The sequence below is a fragment of the Equus asinus genome, chromosome 6, assembly GCF_041296235.1.
Source record: "Equus asinus isolate D_3611 breed Donkey chromosome 6, EquAss-T2T_v2, whole genome shotgun sequence".
Classification (NCBI taxonomy): domain Eukaryota; kingdom Metazoa; phylum Chordata; class Mammalia; order Perissodactyla; family Equidae; genus Equus; species Equus asinus.
In genome coordinates, this window is record NC_091795.1 from 45,592,857 (window position 1) to 45,617,524 (window position 24,668).

General features: G+C 40.4%; 1 long non-coding RNA gene across 2 annotated transcripts in view; it reads left to right on the top strand.

Annotated features, from left to right (window-relative positions):
• The first annotated feature begins 6,541 nt into the window (after positions 1–6,541).
• Positions 6,542–24,668, top strand: part of LOC106828345 (uncharacterized) — a 117,229-nt gene continuing 99,102 nt past the window's right edge. Inside the window, exons 1-2 of one of the 2 annotated variants that reach the window (XR_006529283.2) lie at positions 6,542–7,075; positions 8,227–8,253. This is a non-coding gene — a long non-coding RNA (uncharacterized lncRNA). The remainder of the gene's footprint in view (positions 7,076–8,226; positions 8,254–24,668) is intronic. The other variant, XR_011503968.1, reaches the window with a different exon arrangement.

Here is a 24,668-nt window from a genome sequence, read left to right on the forward strand (position 1 = left end):
CTCTAAATTTTCTAGGATTCCCAACAGAAAATGGCTAAGAGGGTAGCTTTTACCTGTCCTAACATCTTCCTGAGTATTTAGAGGCCAGGGACTTTTACATTTTTTGATGGCAATCATTTCTATTTTTTTCTGTGTCTCAATTACACATCTGCAAAATGATCAGCTTTGAAATGATGCCGAATCATTTATTACCCCTTAACGTATATGGATGGCAATTGGATTTTTGGTGGTGAAGACGATGTAGTCTTCACAGAAATCAAAATATAATGATGTACACCTGAAATTTATATAATGTTATAGACCAATGTTACCTCAATAAAAAAATAAATCAGAAGTGAAAGATTGGCCAAGAAAAATAATTGGAAAACAAAAGTATACCTTGAATATATGTAATGTTATGTTATTACTCTCAATGTTTGGATCATCATTTCAAATGTGCCTATGTGCACCTTGTCAGGGATTTGGGGTAACTTTTCCTTTCCTTTCCCAAGAAAATCACCAAACAACTTTCCCATGCTTGCTGTAGTTCCTGATGTTTTTTCTTACAGGGAAAACATTTTATTAAATATAGACTTGGTATGAAAATAGCCCTAGAAGGAGTAATATAGATTTAAATTTAAATCAAGATTTAAATGAATGATACTGGACTGTTGCCTGGGCAGATTTTGGATGTGGCCATGTTGTGCGGAGACACCTTGCTTTCCTGGAAGGTGAGAGAGAGACCTGGAGAGTGGATCATGGATACACATGGAAAGGGGAGCTTGGGGGAGCTGAGGAGCTGAAAACAGATTCTCACCATTTTGCCTCTGCATTTTCTTAGTCCCTCTCATCGCTAGATCTCAGCTACTTTGAAGAAGCCTTAATTTGCTCTTCAGGGCTCCCGGTTCTTCAGATTCCTTGACATTATACTTTCTGCTGACCTGGCTTTGACCAAAGTGGATATAAAATCTACAAAGCAGACTGGTGGAGATCAGCCCAATGCTGTCCAGCATCACCAGAAAATAACCCAGGCTTCCTCACTACCCTAAGCTGGGCGGCAGTCAGAAAACCCTGTCCCTCCAGGGGCTCCTGTTCATGTCGCTCAGCGCAGAAGGTCCAGGTGGAGCAGATACATTTGGAGGGGCCGGGGATTTCCCCTCTAACCTACCTCTAAAGATAAGGTTTTGTTTTAGTTTTTTTAAATCAATCAGTTATTGCCACAATAATGGTCCGTAAAAAAGTCACCTCAAAACCTAGTGGCCTACAAAAGTAAACATTTCTTTCTTGCTCACATGTGTGTCAGTTGGCTGGCCCAGGCTTGGCTTGGCTCAGCTTCATTTGTCTCTAGTCGTTATGAGACCTGCAGCTCCAGGAAGCTGCTCTTACAGCCACCCATAAGAGGGCAAGCCCATGTGCTCATTTCCAGCATTCTAGCAAACTCCGGTAAGCCAAAGCAAGTCACATGACCAAACCCAAAGTCAAGGTGTGAGAAAGAGAACTTTGTCTACCAGGAAGCCATGTTGAGAATGTGGCTGTTTAATACTACTATAGGGAACTGGGACCAATAATTAAATATACCACAGGCTCCAAGCAAGCAGCATCCAAACTATTGGACATCCTCAAAGACTGAGATACTTAAAAGACGGTTGGACTTTCAAAGGGCAAATATTAACAAGGATAACAAACATTTATTTTTATAGTAAATTATAAAATAATAGAATATTTTATATTATCTCAAGTCTTTCATCTTCAATCTTGTTTTATATATATAAAAAATAGATACGTATGTGTGTGGTTTTTTTCTTTTAACCATTTATTGAGTACCTAGTATAAGCTAGGCATTATGCTAAGTACTTTTCATGTTTATTATCTTATTTAATCTGCTTTCTGTTCCCACGAAGATGATATTATCATCCCCTTTCGAAAAGTCTGAGTCTGAGAGAACTGTGTAACTTAACCAAAGTCACACAGTTAGTCAGAGGTAGAGGCTAAACCTCCTTTGGCAGCTTCCAAGCATTTCCTCATATCTACTGTGCCATGTCCTGCTCTCTGATCAATGAAATCAGCAGCCCTGAGAAGCAGATGTTATTCTTTTTATTTTACAAATCTGCAAAAAGAGAAGTAAAGTGAATCCTGCAGCTGACACAGTGCACGAGGGGTGGTGCCAGTACTAGAATTCGTGTGTCCTGCACCCGGTCCCATGGTGGCTTCAGCACTGGACTCAGACTGGTTGCCCAGATTTGTTTGTTTTTAAACCACTTGTGCCTGTTGGTGTCCTGTCCCTTCTTACAGCCGCTTCTTTCTCTTCGGTTCTTCGGCTCTCACCTGGAGCTGTCTCTTTATAGATCTCTTGGGAGGATTGTGCTGTGATGAAATCACTTCACCGCGCTCCCTACCTCGCTGCCAATTTGGATTTATTTCTGTTCAGACACAGATTTGGCTGTTAGGGTTGTTGACAGTTATATACCGAATTCATTTCAGGTTGTTCCCCAAGCCTGGCCCACGAAAGGAAATCAAGCAAAGGATCCTCTCACTGTTTTTAGGAGGCACATTCTAGAGAGCCTGAGAATGAAGAAGGCTTGGTTTTACCTGTCAGGACCTCCAGGATTGGGGAGGAGGCTGAGACGGCCTTACAGGGCTGATATGTGTTTACATAAGTCTATATTATTATCTGAAATGATTTTCCAGAGCAGTTTTGGAAGGAAAAAGAAGTCACAAAAAGCAGCCCAGAGGAATGATAAATTGGGGGACCAACAGCTTGACTTAGTTGATTACTGGGGTTTTTTTTTGTGTACTATTAACATGGTAAACCCAGTTCGGTTATACCTCCCCCTTCATCTCTGCTCACAAGTTGTGGGATCAGAGCGCCTGCCTCAATGTGGTAAACATTGGAGTAACTTGGATGACAGGGCTCTCCCTGAACACTTTATGAGGATCTTCCAGGAGCCAAGGGGCAGGCATGACCTCCTTTGCTTTTGCCAAAATGTTGTTCTGAACACCAAGCCCTCCCTGGTGTGAAATACCCTCCTCTGTTGTCCAAACCAGAGCAGAAGAGCCAGCCCTGAGGCCAGGATTGGAAAGGAAGGACGTGAGGGGCCATCTCTGCCTCCAGGGAATGGCCACCGAACTACTGAATTCCAGTGTCACCAGGTTAAAAGGAGATAAAAGAAATAGTGACATGAGACTAACATAGTCTTGGATGGGGTACTGAAAAATGAAACCACTTATTGCAAAGTTTAGTACAAGCAGGAATAGAGTATTAAGTGAGAAGGGGTCTCAAAAGCAGCTTCTCATATTGATGTTTGGTTATGTTTTATGATTTACTAGTGTCAGAGTGGGGGAGGGAGAGAAACCCAAACCAGACGAAAAAGAGGATAAACATGTATAGTGGGAAAAGCAGCGAACTGATGATGGTGGGGAGATGGGTTCTTGTCCCTTTTCCACCAGTGGCAGGTGTGTAGCTTTGGGCAAGTCACTTAACCTCCCTGTGCTTTCTGTGAAAAGGACTACAGCAGACCTCAACTGCTTACTGTAGAAAGTTGATTTGAGGATCAAATGAAATAAAATACATGAAAGCATTTTGTAAACTGGAAAATACTATCCAGATTTATTATTCCTTCTTGATCTTGCCATTCCACTGCCCTCTCCTCTCAAAGAACAGAAAAGCGCTGGCACAGGGTCATTTTCACAGTTTGAAAGGAGGAGTAAGTTGTTGCTTTTGCACCTTTCAATGCTAGCATCTGTTACCCCAGCTCTGACAGCTGCTACTGAGTTCCCACCATGAAAGTCACAAAACAGGGTTGGGTCAGCCCCCAATCTCTGCTCTTACCCTGCCCCACACCTTATTAAGAAATTAACATCTCTTCTCCTTCCATATGCTTGGAAAGGGGCCATGAAGGAAAGCTCTCGACAATCTTTTCATCCTATTTTTCATCTGGTTTGGGTTTCTTTCTCTCCCCCACCCTGATATTTGCAAATTATAAAAAATAACCACAACATCAATAGGAGAAACAGCATTTGCAACTCCTTCCCCTCAAGACTTTATTTCCTCTCACACTAAACCTTGCAAAGAATTGTTTCATTTCTCAGTACCCTATCCAAGAAAATTTCCCATTCAGTAATATTAATAATAATATATTTTTAAACCTTGACTTAAAATTACAGTAAGTGCCAAGAGGCTCTAGTTGCTATTTTGTTGAAATAATATCAGGTTTCCTGTGATGCTTTACATAGCTGTCATCTCTGTGATATGATATGTCCATGATTTATTGACCTACTAAAAGTGCTGTCATTGACTTGTCATAATAAACTTTTCTTAAAATATTAAAGCGTAGAACATTGAGTAATAGCTCAAACTGGTACAGAGCCTCGGTTTGGTTGTGAGCTTGGATGTGGTGGGCTGAAGTTCGCCTTTTATGCCTTGAAAATGAAAGCTCTGCCTTGGCCCTCGCTCAGTTCTTACTCCCCCTCCCCCCAGGGTTAGTTGTCACTAAACAGATTGGCAGAGAGGAGGGAACAGCATGTGAGAAACTCTGAACATGAAGGACAGACCGTAAGCTTCAGCCTGAGGATCAGTGCAGTCTCTGTGCAAACCCAAACACGGTGAACCTTACCCGACTAACCTGCCTTTGTCAACAGGCACTGTCTCCACTGGGGTGGGTTGGAGGTGGGGGTTAATTTTTTCAGAAACGGAAAAATGTCGGAGCCAGGAATCGGAGTTTACTGTCCATGGATATTGGAAGAGGCGCGAATTTTGAATTGGCAAGTATCCAGGCACAGCTGAGACACGTGGAAGGCTTGTGGTCAAGTCTGTCTCCCTTTCAGAGACCTGTGCCTCTGACCCTGGCATGCTTGTCAGCTGGTTCTCTTGACTCTGGTCCTGAAGGAGGTTGATTCTGGTGACCTGACCACTATTTCCCATTGAAATGTTCATGCCCTGGCTCTCATCTCCCCAGGTTCAGCTGGCTGTTCTGATAAGCCTATGGGATGGGAGAGGGCTAAGAGATCCTCCCCATGTGCCACACATGTATTTAAATTAGAGATTTAAGGAGGCCATGTTATTTAATCCATTTGCCATGAAATAAGACAAATCAATTAAGGTACTAGTTTTAGATGTAGAAGTAGGATAAGGCTGGGGCATAAGAGAAGGAAAGAGATGGGGGGGAACCAAAGAGAAATGAGAAAGTACAAATGAGAAAGTCAAGTGATAAACCACAATCTCAAATAAGGAGATGCAATAAAGCATTTATGAGTATATATTTTTATAAACATGTATGCACAAACATACACAACCAAAGTCCTAACGGATGGTCACCAAATTGCCTTTGAGACTCTAACTTGAATGTAGTCTTTTGACCAGATCCAATTTTAAATGAATTACTTAAAAATTTTTTTTGTTTTCTTTATTCATAGAAATTCTACTTGCATTGAAAGATTGGGGGGGGGTATCATTAAAAACCTGGAAAAATTTTAAATCCTTTGTAGTAATAATTTTTTAACTGAGGGAAAACAAATTCTGGGGAAAGGGGGGTTTTAAATGACTCTGTAAATAGAAATATGACATTTTCAGTTACTTGTTATTGGAAATATATTAGACATGGTTATCTTATGGCTACTCTAGATCTTAAGCCCCTTGAGAATAGGCATGAGTTAATCATGCAGTCAGTATAATACATTAGGCACTGTGAGTAGACTTTCATTTTTCTTCCCTGTGCAACAAATATTTATGGAGCTCCTATTATCTTCTGGGTCCTTTGGTAGGAACAACCACACAACAGTAAACAAGTCTTAGGAGTCGTCACGGTATTTACATTCTAGCAGAAAGGACTGATAAAATCTGGAAGACATTTTTTTTTTTGAACCTCAAGCTGCTTACAAGCTAGATTGAAATGAAAAGAAACACATTTGAAAGATTAAATCCGAGATATATATAGCAAAAAGTGTATATGTTTGGACACTCAGAACTTCTGAAGAATGGAAATCCATGAGCTATGGAAAGCTTGGAAAGAAGATCCAGTGTTTTTGGCCTTGAAAGGTGAATGAGATTGGGAAGAAAAGAGATGAGGAGTTCTTGACAGGAGGACCATCAGTGGGCAGGGATAAGAATAAAGGGGTCTACATCCTCTTTATGCTCCCCAGGTTTGGTTTAGTGCCAAGGACTCGGTGGGCATTCTACAGGGTGGCAACCTCCCCTGCTCCTCCTTGAGCACCTGCACACTTCTTCTTATTGACAGAATGGGGGAAAGACTGGCTTACAGCACGGCACATGTTAGCATTGGCAATATCCGTGCAGGGTGACACACCAAGGAGATGCCTTTACCAATACTTGAAATCAATGCCTTGTTGACAGAACTCTTTCTTAAAGTTGGAATGCAGAAGGTCCCTTGGGTCTCATGTTGCTCTCCCCTGGAAAAGCTGGTGAGAAACCAGAGCTGGACTTGTGACTCACAGGAGCCTGGCATGGGACACAAGGAATTTGGTTTGGCTCATTTAGAAAACCAATTGATTGGGCCTCAGATAAACTAAAAATAAAATGCAAATCCCTATGCTCTTCTGAGGTTGTCTGTCTCAGGACTAAATTTAAAGATTTAAAGGAGTTTTTCCCTTGGGGAAGGGTAGGCATGGAGGGGCTATGTAGCAGAAAAGATGTCAGTTCTCCGTTTTTTTTCCCAAGGACTTTCACAGGGTAAAAGATTTGTAGGTCCAAATAGAAGCAGAGAGAAACATGATTAGTTTAGAGAAACTCAGTCAAATCTTTTGTTTGCTGTTATGGAAACCAAACAACTGCTGGATTGAATGATACTAATATTATATTTTTATTTTTCAACCGTTCTTAGAAACTGGTGGAGACACAGCCTAGCTTTACACAGTCTTAGATTAATTCCACAGCCTGATTAATCTGGAGGAAAAAGTGAACTAGATCAGAGAAAGTCCTAACACTCTAAGAGGAAATGCATGGAATCTATACAAGCGAGCACAGAAAAATAAGCTTTACATCCAAATAAACAAGGAAAAATTTTGAAGGGTAAAACGACAAATTCAATCAACTGCACAGTGGCTTCATGAAGGACAAGCATGTGTCTTCCAAGGAGGTCTGGTGAGTCTTTGCCATGTATCCTGAGCTATTGTATCCACTGTAGTTTGATGTAAAATTCAATATATATAGAGAGGCAGTTAGGAGGAAATGTTTATTAAAAACAGGTGAGGGGGAATTAGTGAATAAATAAATAAATGAGGGAGAATGGGCAAATCTTCCTTAAAGAAGAAATCCAAATAATCTAAGTTGATACCCCTCTCCAGATAGAGCTTAATTCTCTCCCTCCCTCTTGAGCAGGAGTTGGATGTAATGACTTGCTTCCAAAGAATAGAGGATGGGAAGGGAAAAATATTGACTTTACAGTAGAGAAACCTGGAAGACACAACCTTAACCAAGTAATCAAGGTGTACACGGTCAGTCAGAAAGCGTGCTGATGTCCTTATACCCTCTTTCCCCCCCTTTTTTTTTTTACTATTTTTTTTTAGGATTGTCCCTGAGCTAACATCTATTGCCAATATTTTTTTTTTCTTTTTCCCAAAGCCCCCAATACATAGTTGTATATTCTAGTTGTAGGTCCTTCTGGTTCTGGTATGTGGGAGGCCGCCTCAGCATGGCCTGATGAGTAGTGCTAGGTCCACACCCGGGATCTGAACCAGCAAAACCCTGGGCCACTGAAGCGGAGCATGTGAAGTTAACCACGTGGCCACGGGGCTGACCCCCCTTATACTTTCTTATATGATTCAATGAGAAGGGTACTTCACCTATGTGATATTCTTTCCAAAAATCCATAACCCCAGTCTAGTCACGAGAAAACATCAGACAAACTGAGGAATGTTCTACAAAAGGCCTGGCCTGTTTTTGTCAGAACTCTCAAGGTCATAGGAAACAAGGAAAGACTGAGAGCCTGTCACAGACAAGAAGAGACTAAGGAGGCATGACTAAATGCAAAATGGTATACTGGATTGGATCCTGGAACAGAAAAAGGACATTAGCGGGAAAACTGGTGAAATCCAAATGAAGTGTAGAGTTTAGTTAATAATAATGTACCAATGTTGGTTTTTTAGTTTTGGCAAATGTATCATGGTGGTGTAAGATGTTAACTTTAAGGGAAACTGGGTGAAGGGTATACAGGAACTCTCTATTATCTTTGGAACTTTTCTGTAAATCTAAAATTATTCCAAATTATTACTGCTTTTCCCTTTATCTCCTAGGTCCTCTTCACCCTAGATTCCATGAAGGTAGGACTTGTAACTTTATCTAATTTCCCTGTTTCATGACAAGAGAAACTGTTCTTTGCTAAGTAAAAACAGACAATGGAAACTTCTCTCTCATCTAAAAACTCTTTGGCTTTTTATTTTCTGGCTTTTTCTTTGGTGCCATGTGTTCTCAGTATATTTATAAAACTCTTGAGTTATCTTTATTCATAAAGCCATGAGAAAGTAAATTTTAAAAAAAAATCTAAAAGAAAGTGATAATACCCCCCAAAGATTAGAGTCAAAGGACTATAAATAGCTAGATTATCAAGTAAAGATATATTTAAAGTGAAACACAAACCATACTTTGAAATGCCACAATGCTTGAATTTCTGTTACAGAACCCTACATCCTGAGCACAATATTTCAGAATATCCAAGCAAAGGCCAAAGGATCAAACATATATTTTCTTCTTATTTAAGGGTCTTCTTTCATTTTATTGCAAGGCCCTGGGGTAGCCTCTCAGCTTAAGCCCAGTGTTCACCAATCACTTGCTAATAACTGGAGCTGAAAGAGGGCTCTGCCCTAATGCCATTATGTTCAAGAGCCATGATTGATTGTGTTATAGTATGTTTTTGAAACCTAATTACTGTCTGAGTGAGTATCTGAACTCATTAATCTTTAGTCCTGTAAATAAGTAAAATTGACTAAATAACTGGATTTCTCTAATGATGGCTTAGGCTATCTTTGGACCTACTGCCTTGCCCTACCCTCTTCAGGGCAGCAAATTATTTTGCTTAATGGTAATTGCTCCCCAGTTTTGAAATCAATTTATAAAAGTCGGCTTATAAAACAATTTTCCGTGTTGCCTTGTGATTGCCTGGTCCCTACTCTATCTTTGTGGTATAATGAGCACATCCTGTGATGTGTTCACAAACCATTGTGTTTGCTGATGACCCTCCTTTGTGAGGAGGGTCACATCACTTAATGAGATAAGAAGCTGTGCGTGTGGGGGTCAGGGAGGAGAGAGTGAGTTGGAAGAATGGCTTTATTTTCATCTTACTAACTCTACCTTGGCTTTTTCTCCCCACCAAAATAGAAAAAAATTCATGTAACATGGCTTGTTCCATATACTCCAAACAATGTAGTAATTAGTAAAGGTGTTTTCCTTCTCCTTTCTCTACTATCCAACTCCAGCATAACAAGGGTGTGGGGCTTCACTGTACATTCTTCACTATACATTCTTCCTTCTCTTACTTTTCTTCATGTTTTCCTCCTTGTTACCATTTTGCTATCCATTAGAACTGTTCCCCAGATAGTAGTTTTATGAGGAAGAGGATTAGGTGATGTTCATATATACCCTGGGACTTCTGCGTCCAGACAAGATGGAGTAACACGGACCAGATATGCTCTCCCCCTGAAACAATTAAAAATCCAAAAATATATATGAAGCAACAGTTTTCAAGACATTGGACATCAGGCATCAAAGAGCAGAGATCCCTGAGAGATGAGAACAAATGAATTGAGCTCTACAATTGCCACATGTTATATCCTTGAGAAAGTTTATAGGCTATGGCCCAGGGAGGGAAGACTGCCTAAGTGAAGAGATGAAGCTTAGGATCTGGGGAAACCAAGGCAGTTAGAGGTCACAGGACAGAGTCCAAGAGAGGGAAATGCTACATAGAAAGAAAACTCTGAAGCTCTGTAGATGGTCCTTTTTGAATGTTTTGCTGAGTACTAAGCTCATGTGTGTGAAGAAACTGCTCAGGAGGAAGAAAGAATCACTCAGAAGGATTAGATGGAACAGGACCTGACATTCACAGAAGGCAAGGAATAGCACCTGTTTCTACCAGCCAGATTGGAAAACTTCACAATTCACTGGGCATTGGGTAGAATTCTAGGAAGAGTTTTGCTTCAGTAATTAAGAACAAATAGTTCTACACCTAAATCTACCCAAAAAAGCCAAAAATAAAGCTAGACATGGACCAAATTTTCAAAATAACTTAAAATCTCAGAACTAAGTTCAAAAGTATTTATGGGAATTCGAAAATACCCAGCATCCAACAAAATAAAATTCACAATGCTTAGCATCTAATTAAAGATTACCAGGCATGCAAAGAAACAGAAATATAAATATATGACCCACCTGAGTTGAGAATCAATTAGTCAAAATCAACCTAGAACTGAAAATGATGTTATAATTAGCAGACAAGACTTTATTATACAGTTATTAAAATTGTATTTCGTATGTTCAAAAAGCTAGAAGAAAGATTGAACAAGTTAGGTAGAGACATGGGAGATGTAAAAAAGACCCAAATCAAACTTCTAAAGATGAAAACTACAATGTCTGAGATGAGAAGCACTTTTGATGGGATTAGCAGCAGCAGATTAGGCACTGCAGAAGAAAAGATTAGTGAACTTGAAGACACAGTGATGGAAGCTATCCCAAAGGAAATATGCAGAGAAATAAAGCACAAGAAAAAGTGAAGAGAGCATCAATGAGCTATGAAACAATTTCAAGCTGCCTAATATACATGTTGTTGGAGTTCTCAAAAGGGGGGTGGTATGGGGCATAAGAATAGTTAAAGAAATAATGGCTAAATTTTCCAAATTTGATGAAAACTGTAAATCCACAGATCCAAGAAGCTCAATAAACTCCAATCGCAAGAAACATAAAGAAAACCACATCAAACACATTGTAATCAAATTGCTCAAAAACAGTAATAGAGAAAATCCTAAAAACAGCCATACAAAAAAAGACACATTACACACAGAGGGACAAAGATAAAGATGATGGCATGTTTCTCATTAAAAACAATACATGCAAGACAGTGGAGGAATGTCTTTAAAATTCTAAAATAACAAAACCTAGGATTCTATACCCAGTGAAAATATCTTTCAAAATGAAGGCAAAATAAAGACTTTTTCAGACAGACAAAAGCTGGGGAAAAGTATCATCAGGAGAACTATATTACAGGAAATGTTAAAGAAAATCCTTTAGGCAGAAAGAATATGATACCAGATAGAGATATAGATCTATATAACATAAGGAAGAACATCAGAAACATTAACTACACAGGTTAATATATAAGGTCTTTTCTTATTAGCTAAATCTCTTTAAAAGATACTGGACTGTTTGAAAATAATAATATTAATAATAATAACAATACAGTGTGGGGTTTATAATGTTTCTAGTAGTAAAACATATGACAACAATAGCACAAATGCCAGGAGGGGAGAAATGGAAGTATACGCATTATGAATCCATTCATAAGTTAACATTTATTGTTTAGGAAGAGTTTCAAATACTGTTTATTTAGCATCTATTATGCATTAGACACTGTTCTAGTGGTTAGAGATACAATAGAGAGTGGAACAGATAAGATCTCTGATTTCATGGATTGTACATTTCAGTGAGTTGGGAGTTAACAAACAAGTACACAAATAAGCGGGATAATTATAGACTGTTGTAAGTTCCATAGAGGAAATAAACAGGATGATGTAATAAAGAATAACAAGATGGATAGTGATAACTTAGAGTGATCAAGAAAGTTGTCTGTGACAAAGGGACAGCAACCTGAGAGATGAGAAGAAGCCAGCCTAATTGAGAATCAAGGGAGAGGATTCCAGGTTAAAAAAACTTCTAAGCAAAGGGCCTGAAAGTGGGTAAGAACTCAGCCATTTCTAGAAACTGTCCAAGGACCAGTGTGGCCTAAATATAGTGAGGGAGGGGTGGAGAAGTGTGAGATGATGCTGGGGCAGAGGTCAGATCATGCAGGGTCTTGAAACCATGGTCATGGATTTGAGCTTCATTCTAAACACAATGGGAAAACATTGAAGAGTTTCAGCGAGGGAGTGAGAAGGTCTGGTTTACCTTAGATGAATGGAAACAAGGAGGCTAGTCATGAGACCATTGCAGTAGTTGAGGTGAGAGATAGTGGTGAGTAGTATGAATTGACCCAATGGCACCAAGAAGAGACATAACTAGCTTAAATTTATATTTTGGAAGTAGAACTGATAGGGCTTGATGACAGATTGGATGCGGAGGCCAGAGAAAGAAAGAATCTAGTAAGCAGTGGAGCTGGGATTTCACCCAGGTTTGTTTTCACTGCTGCCATTAAGAGATTGAACACCCATTATGAATGGCGTATCTCACCAGTCATGAAAATATCAAAAAGCATAAAACCGTATTCTTTGCCATCAAAGACAAAGATAGCTGAAAATAAAAGAAACATGCTAGGAACCAAGTGATACCAACAAAGTGTTATAGAAGCTCAGAGGAATAGGAAGAGGATGGGCCAAGGAATGTAGACTCAGAGGACTGTGATTTGACAGGGAAGGAGAGAACATTGTGTGAAGGGTGAGTGGTATGGAGAGACCTGGAGGTAGGGATTCACACAGGGTTTTCAGGGAACAATAACTAAACTACTATGGCTTATTAGTAAATAAACCCTGAATAGAGCTGGTTCTGAATAGGCAGCTGTAGGTGAAGTTGGACAGCTTAGAATGATTGAATGGTAGTGCAAAACCTTTAAATGGCAACCTTCAGATAGACCAATTTATCATCATTGTGGAGCTATTGATTAAGATTGGAGAATTGATGTCATACATTACATGCACCATAGCAATCATTTTGAGTAAAAGTTATGGATAGCCGTGTTTTTTCTCCAGCATGTAGACACAGCCTGAGACAAATGGTGAAAGCAGAATTCAACATTTTTCTCATTGTTTAAGGTTTTCTACTACTTCATATAAATGAAGGGTATCATTTTTCCCCCTTTTCCTTCTCCTCCTTCACCTTCTTCTTTAAATAAAAATGTACAACTGGTTTTTCTCACTGTAGTGGTCATCTGTGATCTGTGATAGTTGGAACTTTCTTGAGCGTTCTCAGAACATACAGATGTTGTAAATGGCAGTAACCCTACCCACTGAGAGTATTGTGAAATCTGTAGCTGACTCTAAAGGCACCAAAGGTTAACTAACCCAACTGGGTGACTCATAAGATTGGTCCTATGGAAAGTAGCCTCAGTTTTGCCAATCTTATGGAGTCAGGGAGAAAATCCACAGCAAAATGGTCCACTGGAATCCTTTGGTTTGATTCTGTAGCCAAAAGGTGGCCATTGCCAGTCTTAGGCCCCAACTTCAGAACAGAAGCTCTGAAATTCACAATTTATGAGTAATTGTTCAACTGAGCCTTCCACAATGAAACCCTCACTTCTTTCCATGTGTTTCCAGCTGTGCAATAAGAAGAAATGAATCATTTCGGAAAAAACAACAATGGAATCAAGTCCTGTTTCTTTCTGTTTTCCAGATCAAACTCCAAGCTGTGTTCAAATGAGGGATAGTTGGGATCAGTGAACTTCCTCTTCATCTCTTCTTGCATCCCACTTCCAGTAGTTTGAGCTTGTCTAGGATCTAAATAGATTTTTACCCTAAATCACTAGATAAATGTGTTATTCATTGCTCTCCGGCTGTGTACACACACACACACACACACACACAGGTCACAATTTCTGAACAACATGCACAATGTAATCAAATGATTCCTATTCTGTCAAATCATTTATTTGGAAACATTACTTGAAAATTAATTGTATGGGTTGTTTTTTTTAAACTTTATGACTGGCTTAATGACTAAAAGATGGAGGTAACAAGATAGCATTTTAACTTTCAAAATTAAGCAATAACATTAGCTCTATACAGTCAAACTATTAGAGCAAATGAGCAAACAAATAAATCTTCACAGGTGGCTTATTTGTCTATAAGCCTCTCACTTCTGATGTTTCATTCATACTACCCTTCAGGCCACAGTTTCAAGGGAGGTCAGTGTTCATCTAATCCGTTATATAATACAAGCTGCCTCTGTTTGGGAGAAGGTTGGTTCACTGGTAATTGTTAAGCCACTTTCTAAGATCTGTGTGTGTTCAAAAATGAGAAAGAAGTCACTGGATACTGGTGGGAACTCAATCTTCTATACCAATCCTCCACTTAAATAATATTCATCTGCTTCTGGCCCTTCCTCGGTCATGCCTTGGGTTTTTTCACCTCTGCATATTTGCTGACCCAAGTTCACCACTTAGGACCCTCCATTCCTCTCCATCTATTCCTCTTGCTCCCACCTAGCCTTCCAGGCCCTGTGAAAACCCCACCGCCTTTGCAAAGTGCCCTGACCACACTAACCTGACTTGATGGCTTCCTCTTTTGGGGTCTCTACTTTGGCCCTTTATTGCTTAGATTGTTTATTGTTTTTTTATGTCCGTCAGTCCAATTTCCCTACTAGATGTAGATAGATGAATATCAAAGATGTTAAAGCAGGTGATCATCTACTCCAAATTTCTCAGTCTTCAGACTCCTAATCCAGTGCTCTTTTGACTGTGTCATGCTATACCTTATTAATTTTACTATGCCCATTAGCTTTTGAGAGCAATGATTTATAAAATTACTGAGTCATTATTTATTTGTCATTAAGCAAATATTCATTGAGTGTCTAGTAGGTGCCAGGCTCCATTCTAGGTACTGGAGATACAGTAGTGACATTGATAGAGTGACCTTGTCCACTCTCTCAAAGGGCATGCATTTTGGTGGAAGACACATAAAATAAACAAATTTAGACAGTAATAAATGCTATATGTACAACTGAAGAGGATACCTAGGGTGGTAGGCTAGAGAGAGATGGTGGTGAGAGGAGGATGCTACTGTAGCTAAGGTGGTCAGCAGAGGCCCCGCCGAGGAGATGGCATTTGAGTTGGGATCTGAGTGATGAGTTGGGGGTGGTCTTGGGGGCGTCTGCGAGAAGAATGTTTCATGTGGAGTGAAGAGCAAGTGCCAAGGGCTTATGTCAGAGTGATCTTGGTGTGTTAGAAGAGAAAAATATGTGTGTGGCTGGAGAGAGGTCAGCAAGAGGAAGAAGAGCAGAAGTGGTGAGAGATGTGGAGGTAGCTGGGCCCAGAACATGCATGACCTCTATATGCCAAGTTAAGAGTTTGCAGATCCTTCTCGGAGGAAGTAGGAAGGCTTGATATAGGGAAGGGACATTATATGAGACACATTTGAAGCTGATGACCCTAGCTTTCAGGGGGAGGGGTTTTTTCCCCTTTTTTTCTTTATCTTTCTTTTGCTTTTGCTTTTATTTCTTTGGGGGGTATACTATACACAAAGCGCACACATCTTAACTGTCCAGCTGCATGAATTTTTCCTAATGTATATACCCATGTAACTACACCCATAGTAAGATAGAGAACAATCCCAGCGCACCCCAGAGGGCTCTGTCACGTCCTGCTCAGTCATTGTCTCCACCACTATTCAGATGACTTCTATCAGCACAGATTAGTTTTGCCTATTTTTGAATAAAATGTAAGTGAAATCATATGGTATGTACTTTTTTGTTTGTGGGAAGTACTGCTATGTAACAGTCTATGGAATGAATCTCACTATTTATCTTACTATTGATGGACCTTTGGGATGTTTCCAATTTGGGGCTTTTATGAATAAAGCTTCTATGAACATCTTTGCACATGCCTTTTGGTGGACATCTAAGCTCATTTAGGTTGGAATATACCCAGTAGTGGAATTGCTGGGTCTTAGGATTTATATTTTTAGTAGATACCACCAGTTTTCCAAAGTGGTTGCACCAATTCACACTCCCACTAAAAATGCATGAGAATTCTAATTTCTTCCCCTTATTACAAATGCTTGGTATTATCAGTCCTTTTAATTCTAGCCATTCTGGTGCGAGTGTAGTGGGTGGGGTTCTCATTATGATTTTTTGTGGAGGAGGGGTAGCGGTTGTTTCTCATAGATGCTTGTGATTATGCTGTTGATTGTATGGTTTGGTTTTAAGAGTTTGGTTTTCAGCCTTCCTGGTTTGCATTCCCTATTTCCCACACACATTATTTTCTTTCCCCTTGCAATACCCCCAAGAGCAGTATAGAAGCCAAGCATGCTGATATGACATCATCAGTTCATTGTCTTTCAGGAATGTGATATTTCATCTTTTATAGGGTGACCCTATTCCAGATAGAAGGGAAAATAGAAAACAGGGCTTAGAACTTGAAAGAGAAAATTTGGGTCAGACTCCAGCTTAATGCAGTTTCCATTCTTGGAGCCAAAAGGCCGTCTAGTCAATGCACAAAGGGAGTCGCTGGAGGAGTGGGGACTGTTGGTTTCATTACACGCTCATTATACCACTGCATCAGGGTGTCTAGGATTTTGCGCTAATGATGAAATTAAGGGTGTTATGCTTCATTTCCTGTTTCGGAAAACAGAGTCTTTGGCTTAAAAAAAGGCTAATTGCATATTGTTTTAAAAAATTGGGTTGATAATTCATCATATCATAATTAAACTAATTAGAATACTATTATTTTCCAACAACTTTAATGAGGTCTTCCACTTGGCAAGGAACCTGTGAGACCAAAAACTATTGCCATTTGTTAAAAGATGGAGAAACTCTGATGACAAACGACTCTATTCAGCTGCCTTTTGGTTAATAAGATTTATGCATTAATCTAGTTATACTTTGTTCCCTCGAATTTGGCAAACTTCTGAAGTTTTCCAATTTTCCTACTGTGTCTCTCCTGCTCCCCACCCCCATCTCCTCCTTAGAGAATTCCTGGCGTCTGAGTTAAAATAGGTGGAAACATTCTCTGTTTCCAGCCGAGGCTCCCCAGCTTGGTTGGAATGCTGGTCTGGTTGTAATAGAGCCTGCTTTTCGGCCAGCAACTCTTAAAATAGCTCCTTGGCTTATGAAGCAGAAAATAGAAGTTTGGGCAGCTCAGTGTCTGCTTACAGGACGTTTCTGGCTGCTTGCTTTGGGGGGCACTGTTGCTCCAGCTTGAGAACTCCAGTGGGGCTCTGGTGAGTGATGGCTCTCCGTTGCGCAATTTTGTATCTGCACTCTTGTCAAGTAATCATTACAAATGTTTCGTGGAGGAACAAGTTGGCTCTGAGCAAAGGTCTACCCCTCCGAAGAAGTGAGGGCCTGAGGGGTGGGCACTGGTCTGTCCGTGGTGAAATTTTCCCCTTTGACAGTGTAATTAAGTGCTAATTAACTAAATGAGTGTAAATGTTGAAGGCTGAGATAAATATCTACATTTTCTTAATCTATTTTTCCCCTCTAAAATTTGATAAAGGAAATTTGGAGTTAATGGAGGATATATGTCAAATTTTTTTTTTTTTAAGATTGCAAATCTGTTTAGAAGGAACTCAGATTCACTGGTTTGGATTTCCACAGGAAAAGTTAGCAGCATATAAATATAGAAGAGGTACAATAAAATGCGCATGTGAGATTGCACTAATTATGTTAAGAAGGCTTAGTGGAGCTACCTTTTTGCAACATCTGGTTTTTTTCTGGTCTTTCCACATCCTGCAGATGTTGCTGAACACATGAAATATACTGACAGGAGAATACATTAGCTCACGAAGTCATTCCAATGAATAGAGCAAAGAGTAGCCTCTTAACTTTCTAAAAAATCTAGTTAGAAAAGAATTCTGCTTTCAGAGCAGGCAGAGATTAGGCCAATAATTGAGAGGGGCCCAGGGCCTTCTAAAAGTGTCAATAGTGATCTGTTCTTGCCAAAGGGGAAAAGAGATGCTTTGTGGAGGGGCAGCCAGAGTAATAAATGGGAATCTTTGTAATTCAAGTAGTTTCTCATTACCTTCTGTGGTTAGTGATTAAAAATAGGGCTGAAGAAGGGGCGAGGGAAGCCTACTCCTTGTGCAATCAGTCGGTCAGTCAGTCAGTCGTAGAGCTAAAGGCTCCTGATCCATCTTGAGTTCAGCTCCTAGGCCTCTCCTCCTGGCCTCTGGAGCCCAAAGAGAGACCCAGAGGCACAGATAGACTGCTCATGCGGCTGAGGCAAGCGCCTTGGGAAGGGGATATGTAATTGAGGCACCATCTGTGGCATGGGGCTGATGACAGCTGCACGATGCCCTGACATCCCTGTGTCAACACCTTCCCCGGGCAGGAAAAGACAGGGGCAGGCACTTGTATGCTGAGCCTTTGGGAGAGCAGACACAGGCATCCCTGAAAGGGAAGGCCTGGGGAGTTTGAGTTTATTAAATAGGAATTGGTTGCCTATGAGATTAACACCCTGAAATAAATGCAAACTTAAGAAATATTTTGGCCTCCAGCCCACTTGGCAGGAGGATTAGGAACCTGGAATGGTCAGAAGGACAAAGCCTTAAAGGGCCAATGTCACATTTAGTTTCTGGCCGGCTGTGATCTCTAAATTTCCCCACCATTTACATCACTCCTTTGGGTTATGGCATCATGTGTCCAGAAGACCCCTATTAAAATGTGTAACAGATGTTTTTCTGGCCACCAGCCTGGTGGACAAGAAGTACACACTCATATAAACTCATCTACGAGAAACTAGGATTTCTCTGATTCAGCTCTGAATCATTGAACTCCAGTTACTGACATCCAGTCCTATTTGCCTGCTTCCCTCCGGAGCAAAGGGATAAATCTCTGGGATGTCTCACAAAAGATTATTCTTGCATGTTCTCATACGGTTTCCGACTTCCTTCGGGTCATCGAAGAGGGGTCTCTGCTGCTTGCCTTTCATTTCAGCAACAATTTTGTGTATGGTTCCACCAGGCACGTAGCTCCTGGCTGCACCATTTCCCCTTGCCCCTGGGTCAGAGGAGAAATTGCTTGTTGAAATTATGCAAGAACTCTGCCTCCTCAGAGAATGATTTCAGATCCCCCCAACCTTTCTCTCCACCGGGGTTATACCTCCCTTCTCCTTTTCTTTTGCAACCAGCTAGTTTCTGTTTTTGATTCTTCAGCCATATTTCCCTATGCTCAATTGACAGATTAAACCCCAAATGACTAGTTTTTAATCCTCTTTGGGAATTTTTGACACTAACGTAAATGCTTTACTTGAGGAAAGAGGTTTAGCATCATTGTCATTATCATCATCGTAATTTTTAGCATTTATACCACTTTCTGGAGTGAATGACATGCTTTCCCATCTATTATTTCTGCTGATGCTCCAAGCACTACTGGTATAGGCAGGCCAGAAATTACAATGTTGAGATTATAGGTGAAGCAATCAATGCTCACAGAAAGTAAAGCTATTGGTTCAAGATCACGCAGCCAGTGAAACGGGGATTCAATCCATTTTAGATTCCAAGTTTAGTACTTTTCCTGGGCATAGTGAGCCCTTATTAATACTTTAACATGGTGGAAGTTTAAAAAGATAGTCAATAGAATGGGAATGTTTGTGTAGGGCAAGAATACAAGAATAAAAGAAAGCAGGTGATCTACACAGAAATAGAGATATGGAGTCACCACTACTTTTCCCTAAAATGTGTACTGCAAGATTTTAATAGGTGTATTCTTAGGAAAAGGGTTCCACAGCCAAACAGGCTTACTAAATATTCAATTAAATAAAGTCATGAAAATTTCTTCATTACAGCACTCTCAGAGCCTTTGACACGCATTATGAATTCCCAAGGCAGGGAGCAGATGTACTATGAGCAGTTTGTAAACATGCTTGACACAGCGCCCTTCTTGACTGAAGCATCTTATGAGAATACATGTGGGAGGGAGCTGGTCAGAAACACCATCATGTACTCCCTGAGAAGGTAGGTGAGTTGGTCAAAGCAGGGAAAGTTGAGAATTGTTCAGATGTCAGGAAAAGATCTGGAAGTCATGTTTATTCTGCTATCTAATTACTAAATCAAAGAATTTTATCACCCAGTTTAGTAGGCTTTATGTTAAGGTCCTACAAGGGGCAAAACTGGTATGTTGGTATTCCAGATGCAGGGTTTTATTGGAAGAGAAACTGGCAAGGCTGAGATTGGTGACAGTATAGTGGGAAAAACATGGAGGAAGGAGGGTGGGAGAGCAGGCTCTAGTCTTGAGTATCACTGACTAGTCTTAGCTGTGTGATCTTAGTCAAGTCCCTGCACCATCTGGACTCCAGTTCTCTCAACTATAAAATGAGCAGAATGGGTAATGATTCCTTCCAGCCCAAGATTTAATGATTCTATAAATAGAATTATATGTTATAGAGGATGATAATGGATGTTTAAGGTGGAGACAAGTTGGGGAGCTGATTTCTTATGGAATGCTGTGAGATGCTAGTTTAGCGTTGCCAGAGAGGAAAGTTGAAAGGCTAGGTGGAATTGGAAGCAATTCACCCTGGTGAATTGGTGGATACCAACAGACAAGGAGCATGACATGTTACCGCCAGTATTAAAGCCAAATTTCAAAGTCGAGTGGCCCCAGGATTCCAATCTGAAAGCCAGAGAAGAATCACTGGATAGCCATTGCTGGCCTTGAGGGAAAAACAGAGATTACGTTATTAGCAAGACAGTAGGCTTTGGAGAAAAAGGGCCAAGCTTAATTCGTGGAAGAATGAGAAAGATTAATCAGAGAAACTACTGAGAAGGAAGATCAAATCATCAAGAGATGAGGAAGGTCAGTATCAGGGATTGGTGGAAGAGTCAAGGAAATGGAGAAGAGTAATTAAACCAAGTATGTAGGGAGCCAATAGCAATGGGACGGGAGAGGGACTGGAGGATGGGAGAAACATAAAAAATACCTGAACGAATGGTCTTACTGTGAATAGATCTTGACACCCAAGACACAAGGAGGGGGCTGATATGATGTCCTTTTCCATTCAAGACTCAAAAGGTATAAAAATCTCATTCCACACTGTTTCTTACAAAGAGATGCCGACCAGGGGCATGAGATATACTGGAGTTATATGGGATATTCATGGTCTGAGTATAAATGTGTTTCTGGCCCAATAGCCTTTGAGTCTTTGAGTCCAGCAATGGATTTGCATTTGTCTTTTTTTCACGATCAACTCCCTGGGTGATCTGAAAGTCATTTCTCCTCTCTGAGAGGTTTGTACTCATTGATAAGCAGAGAGCCAAGGACTGGAAAAATTGGATGTTAAGGCCAATACTTTTAGGAGGACAAGGTTAAAGCCCACACCTTAAAATCTGAAGTGCTGTGCTTCCTGGAAATTATGGCTGCTTAACCTCTCTGTTCTATAGATCTCCATCATTTCCTTGCTGATAGGATGTAGAAAGCAAGGTAACGCAAGGTTGCCTTAATGATAAGTGTTTGTGGCAACTGATCTAGGAAGAGAGGGAAATAAGATATGAAATTTATGGCAAGCTTACAGTGCTCGGCCAGACCCTGACTGGACATCTTGTGTAGGGGGAATGGGACCTCAGCCATCACCCAACAGGTCAGTTCAATGCAGAGTTTTTCTTTGCTCTGCTCTCCTCTAATCTCATAGACTCTGCAACATCTACATGAAGCAAGTATTAGGTTAACATAAGTTACAAGCCTCCTGCAACTCATCCCTTGGTTTTAGGAGCTCTAGAATTCTTTAGCAGATCCGATGCTTGGGAATTTTCTGCAGCTGCAGTGTCTACATTGGGCAGCACAAAACAGGACCACACTGTTTAGGAAAAGCATCCCATAAGAGGGGACACAAACCAAGAAAAAGCCCATGTATTCTCTGCCATAATCACTCATTGCAAACAGAAAGGTCTTTCTATGAGCCTGGTGCCAGGCTGGACCAGAGTGAGAAAACATGGCCATGTCTGTCTTTGAAGGGTTCATAAGGGGCATATTCTTGTTTCAATAGGGAACAATATTTTCTTAGAACGTCCCTTGATAAATAATACACTTGATTTGATTTGTTTAGAAATAATCTCATCTCGGGTTGTTTCTAAGGAATGCCAATAGTAAGCTGAAAAGTGAAGAAGTCAGCTAGTCAACTGGACATTTCTAAATTTCTGGATCTTTAGCAGAATGCACAAGAAACATCTGTTCAGCTGATTATCACTTTAGTCTTGGAGGAAATCTTGATTTCTTGTGAGGATAGATGTCTGAGTCCCTGTGAATAAATGGGTAAGAACAACCCATTCAAACTCATCTCACAGGAATCAGCAGGATGGTCGGGCCAATCTTGCCCTGAAATTGCAAATTTATCCTTGAGCAAAGCCTGCCTTTTCCTTCCTGTTTCTTGTGTGTTTGGTGACTCAAGAAATATGTGCTGATGCAAAAATGGGCAATGCCTGGCAATTTCGATCTCCTTTTCCTGATCAAGGAGCACCGCAACTTTGACGTTCCTCTCTGTAGAGCCTCACTCCTCACCAGCTGCAAATAATTTTTCCCCTTCTCCCACGGCAGTCTCTTCTTGTTTTCTGTGAGACTAGCTCCTCAAGGACAGAATTCATATCCTATTGCCTTATTCTCCCAGTGCCTGCCTTGGTACTGTGCACATAAGAGGTGTTTTAGAGAGATTGATTGAGTGAACAATATTCTCTCAAGAAACCACATAGACTTTTCTATGCTAAGCTGTACTACCCTGTTCCAGGTCCTCTTCATTTCTTCTTTAGATGGCTTTAGTTTCTTTTTATCTGTCCCCACCTTTTCTGCCTCTTGAAGTTCTTCTTCATGTAAACTGGACTAAGGAGACAAAGTGTGCCAGCTCCTTTTCCTTTTTGCCCCTGCTGTAAACTGGAGGTTTGTATCCCCCCTCCCCCCCCAAATTCATATATTGAAACCTAATCCCTGATGGGATGGTATTTGGTTGGGGAGCATTTGGGAGGTGATTAGGACATGAGGGCGGGCCCATCACGAATGACATTTGTGCTCTTATAAAAGAGACCCCAGAAAGCTCCCTTGTCCCTTCTGCCATGTGAGGACACAGAGAAAGGACGGCCATCTAGGAACCAGGAAGTAGGTCCTCAAGCTACCAAATCTGCTGGTGACTTGATCTTGGGCTTCCTGGCCTCCAGAACTGTGAGAAATAAATGTCTGTTGTTTGTAAGCCACCCACTCTACGGTTTTCTGTTACAGCAGGGCGAACGGACTAAGACAGCCCCTGAAGATAAGCTCTCTATCATCATGAAGTTTTCCCTTCTAGTCACTATAGGAAATCACATAAGTAAAATAAAAAATAACAAGAAAATCTCACAATCTTCTGATAGTCATGTTTCTGTTCTATAGCTCTAATTCCCTCTGAAACAGCCAATGAAAGAACTTGCTGTGTTTATCGCTATGACCTGAATATAACAAATGTACCACATGGCCCAGTCTGTGCATAATAGATTCATAGAAAGAGCAGTATGTCAGGGGAAAAATAATAGAAAGATGTTTAAACCTTACTAATCTCCTTGAACAGGGGTTGGCAAACTATGGCTCCCTCGCCAAATCTGTTTGGTTTTGTTTTTGAAATAAAGTCAGGGTTTTTTTTTTGTTTTTTTTTAAAAAATAAAATTTTGTTGAAATACAGCCACATTTGTTTACATATTATCTATGGCTGCTTTCAAGTGACAGAGGCAAAGTTGAGTAGTCGTGAAAGACACTGTATGGTCCTAAAAGCTGAAAATATTTGCTGTCTGGCCCTTTACAGTGAAAGTTTGCTGACCCCCATCTTAGAAGATGCCAAAAGGGGAAAGCATTCTTAATGTACAAGAAAACATTTTTTTCCCCATTTCTGCACACTTAGTGACTTCCACAGGGACAGCAGCTGCTGTCTCAAAAAAGAAAGTAATCCTTTGGTTCCGCCAACTTCCTCCCAAAAATCCTTCCTTGAAACTGAGCCTAGTTAGCTCCTAACTCCTTCATCTTCACTTACCTTCTTTTGAATCAAATCCTTCTCTCCAGCTAGTAAGTCTCATTTTTTCCCTAAAAACCAAAAACTCTATCCTCTCTGCTCATTCCACTTTTCAGCTTTCTCTTCTGTCTATCACAAACAACCCAAGAGAAGGTCCAGGATTCCCACCTGAGGGATCTTCCTTAGGAGAGGTGCGTGAAGAGGAGGCTCATAGACTGGTCAGAATTACATAATCTGCTCCTGTAACATAACGAATCATTTTGATGAGCGTTCCCCTCCCGAGGCGAGGCTCACCAAAAACTTGCCTTTACGCAATCCTGGCCTTTACATCTGAATCCAGAACTGTCTATGACATCCTCTCTTCCTTCACGTAGCCTGATAGAGATAAGTGCCCACTCCCCTCACACAGGTCTCAGGTAGAAAATCTGCCCTCTCCAGCTTCCTATAAGGCGATGCCCACCTCCCAGGAGCTCTGTCCTTCCCAGTCAGAATCCCTTCAGGACATTTCCTCATTGACAGCATTCATCTTTGCCATATGTGTTTGATGCTTGCATATGTACGTATAAGGATATATATACCATGCTTACATATATGTGATGCTTACATAAATATACATATATATATATATATATGGTTTTTAAGTAATTTCTTTTCCTGGTTTCAAAAGTGAGTTTTGTTCATTGCAAGGAAATTTAAAATACAGAGTTGTATAAATAAGAAAAAGGTCACCAATAATCCCATATGCAGAGACAGCTAGTATTAACATTTGAGTCTATAACTTTATAATTATTATTGTTAGGGTGTATGTGAATCTTATACATACGTATGTATATATACATATATACACACATATCTAATTATTAAATCAAA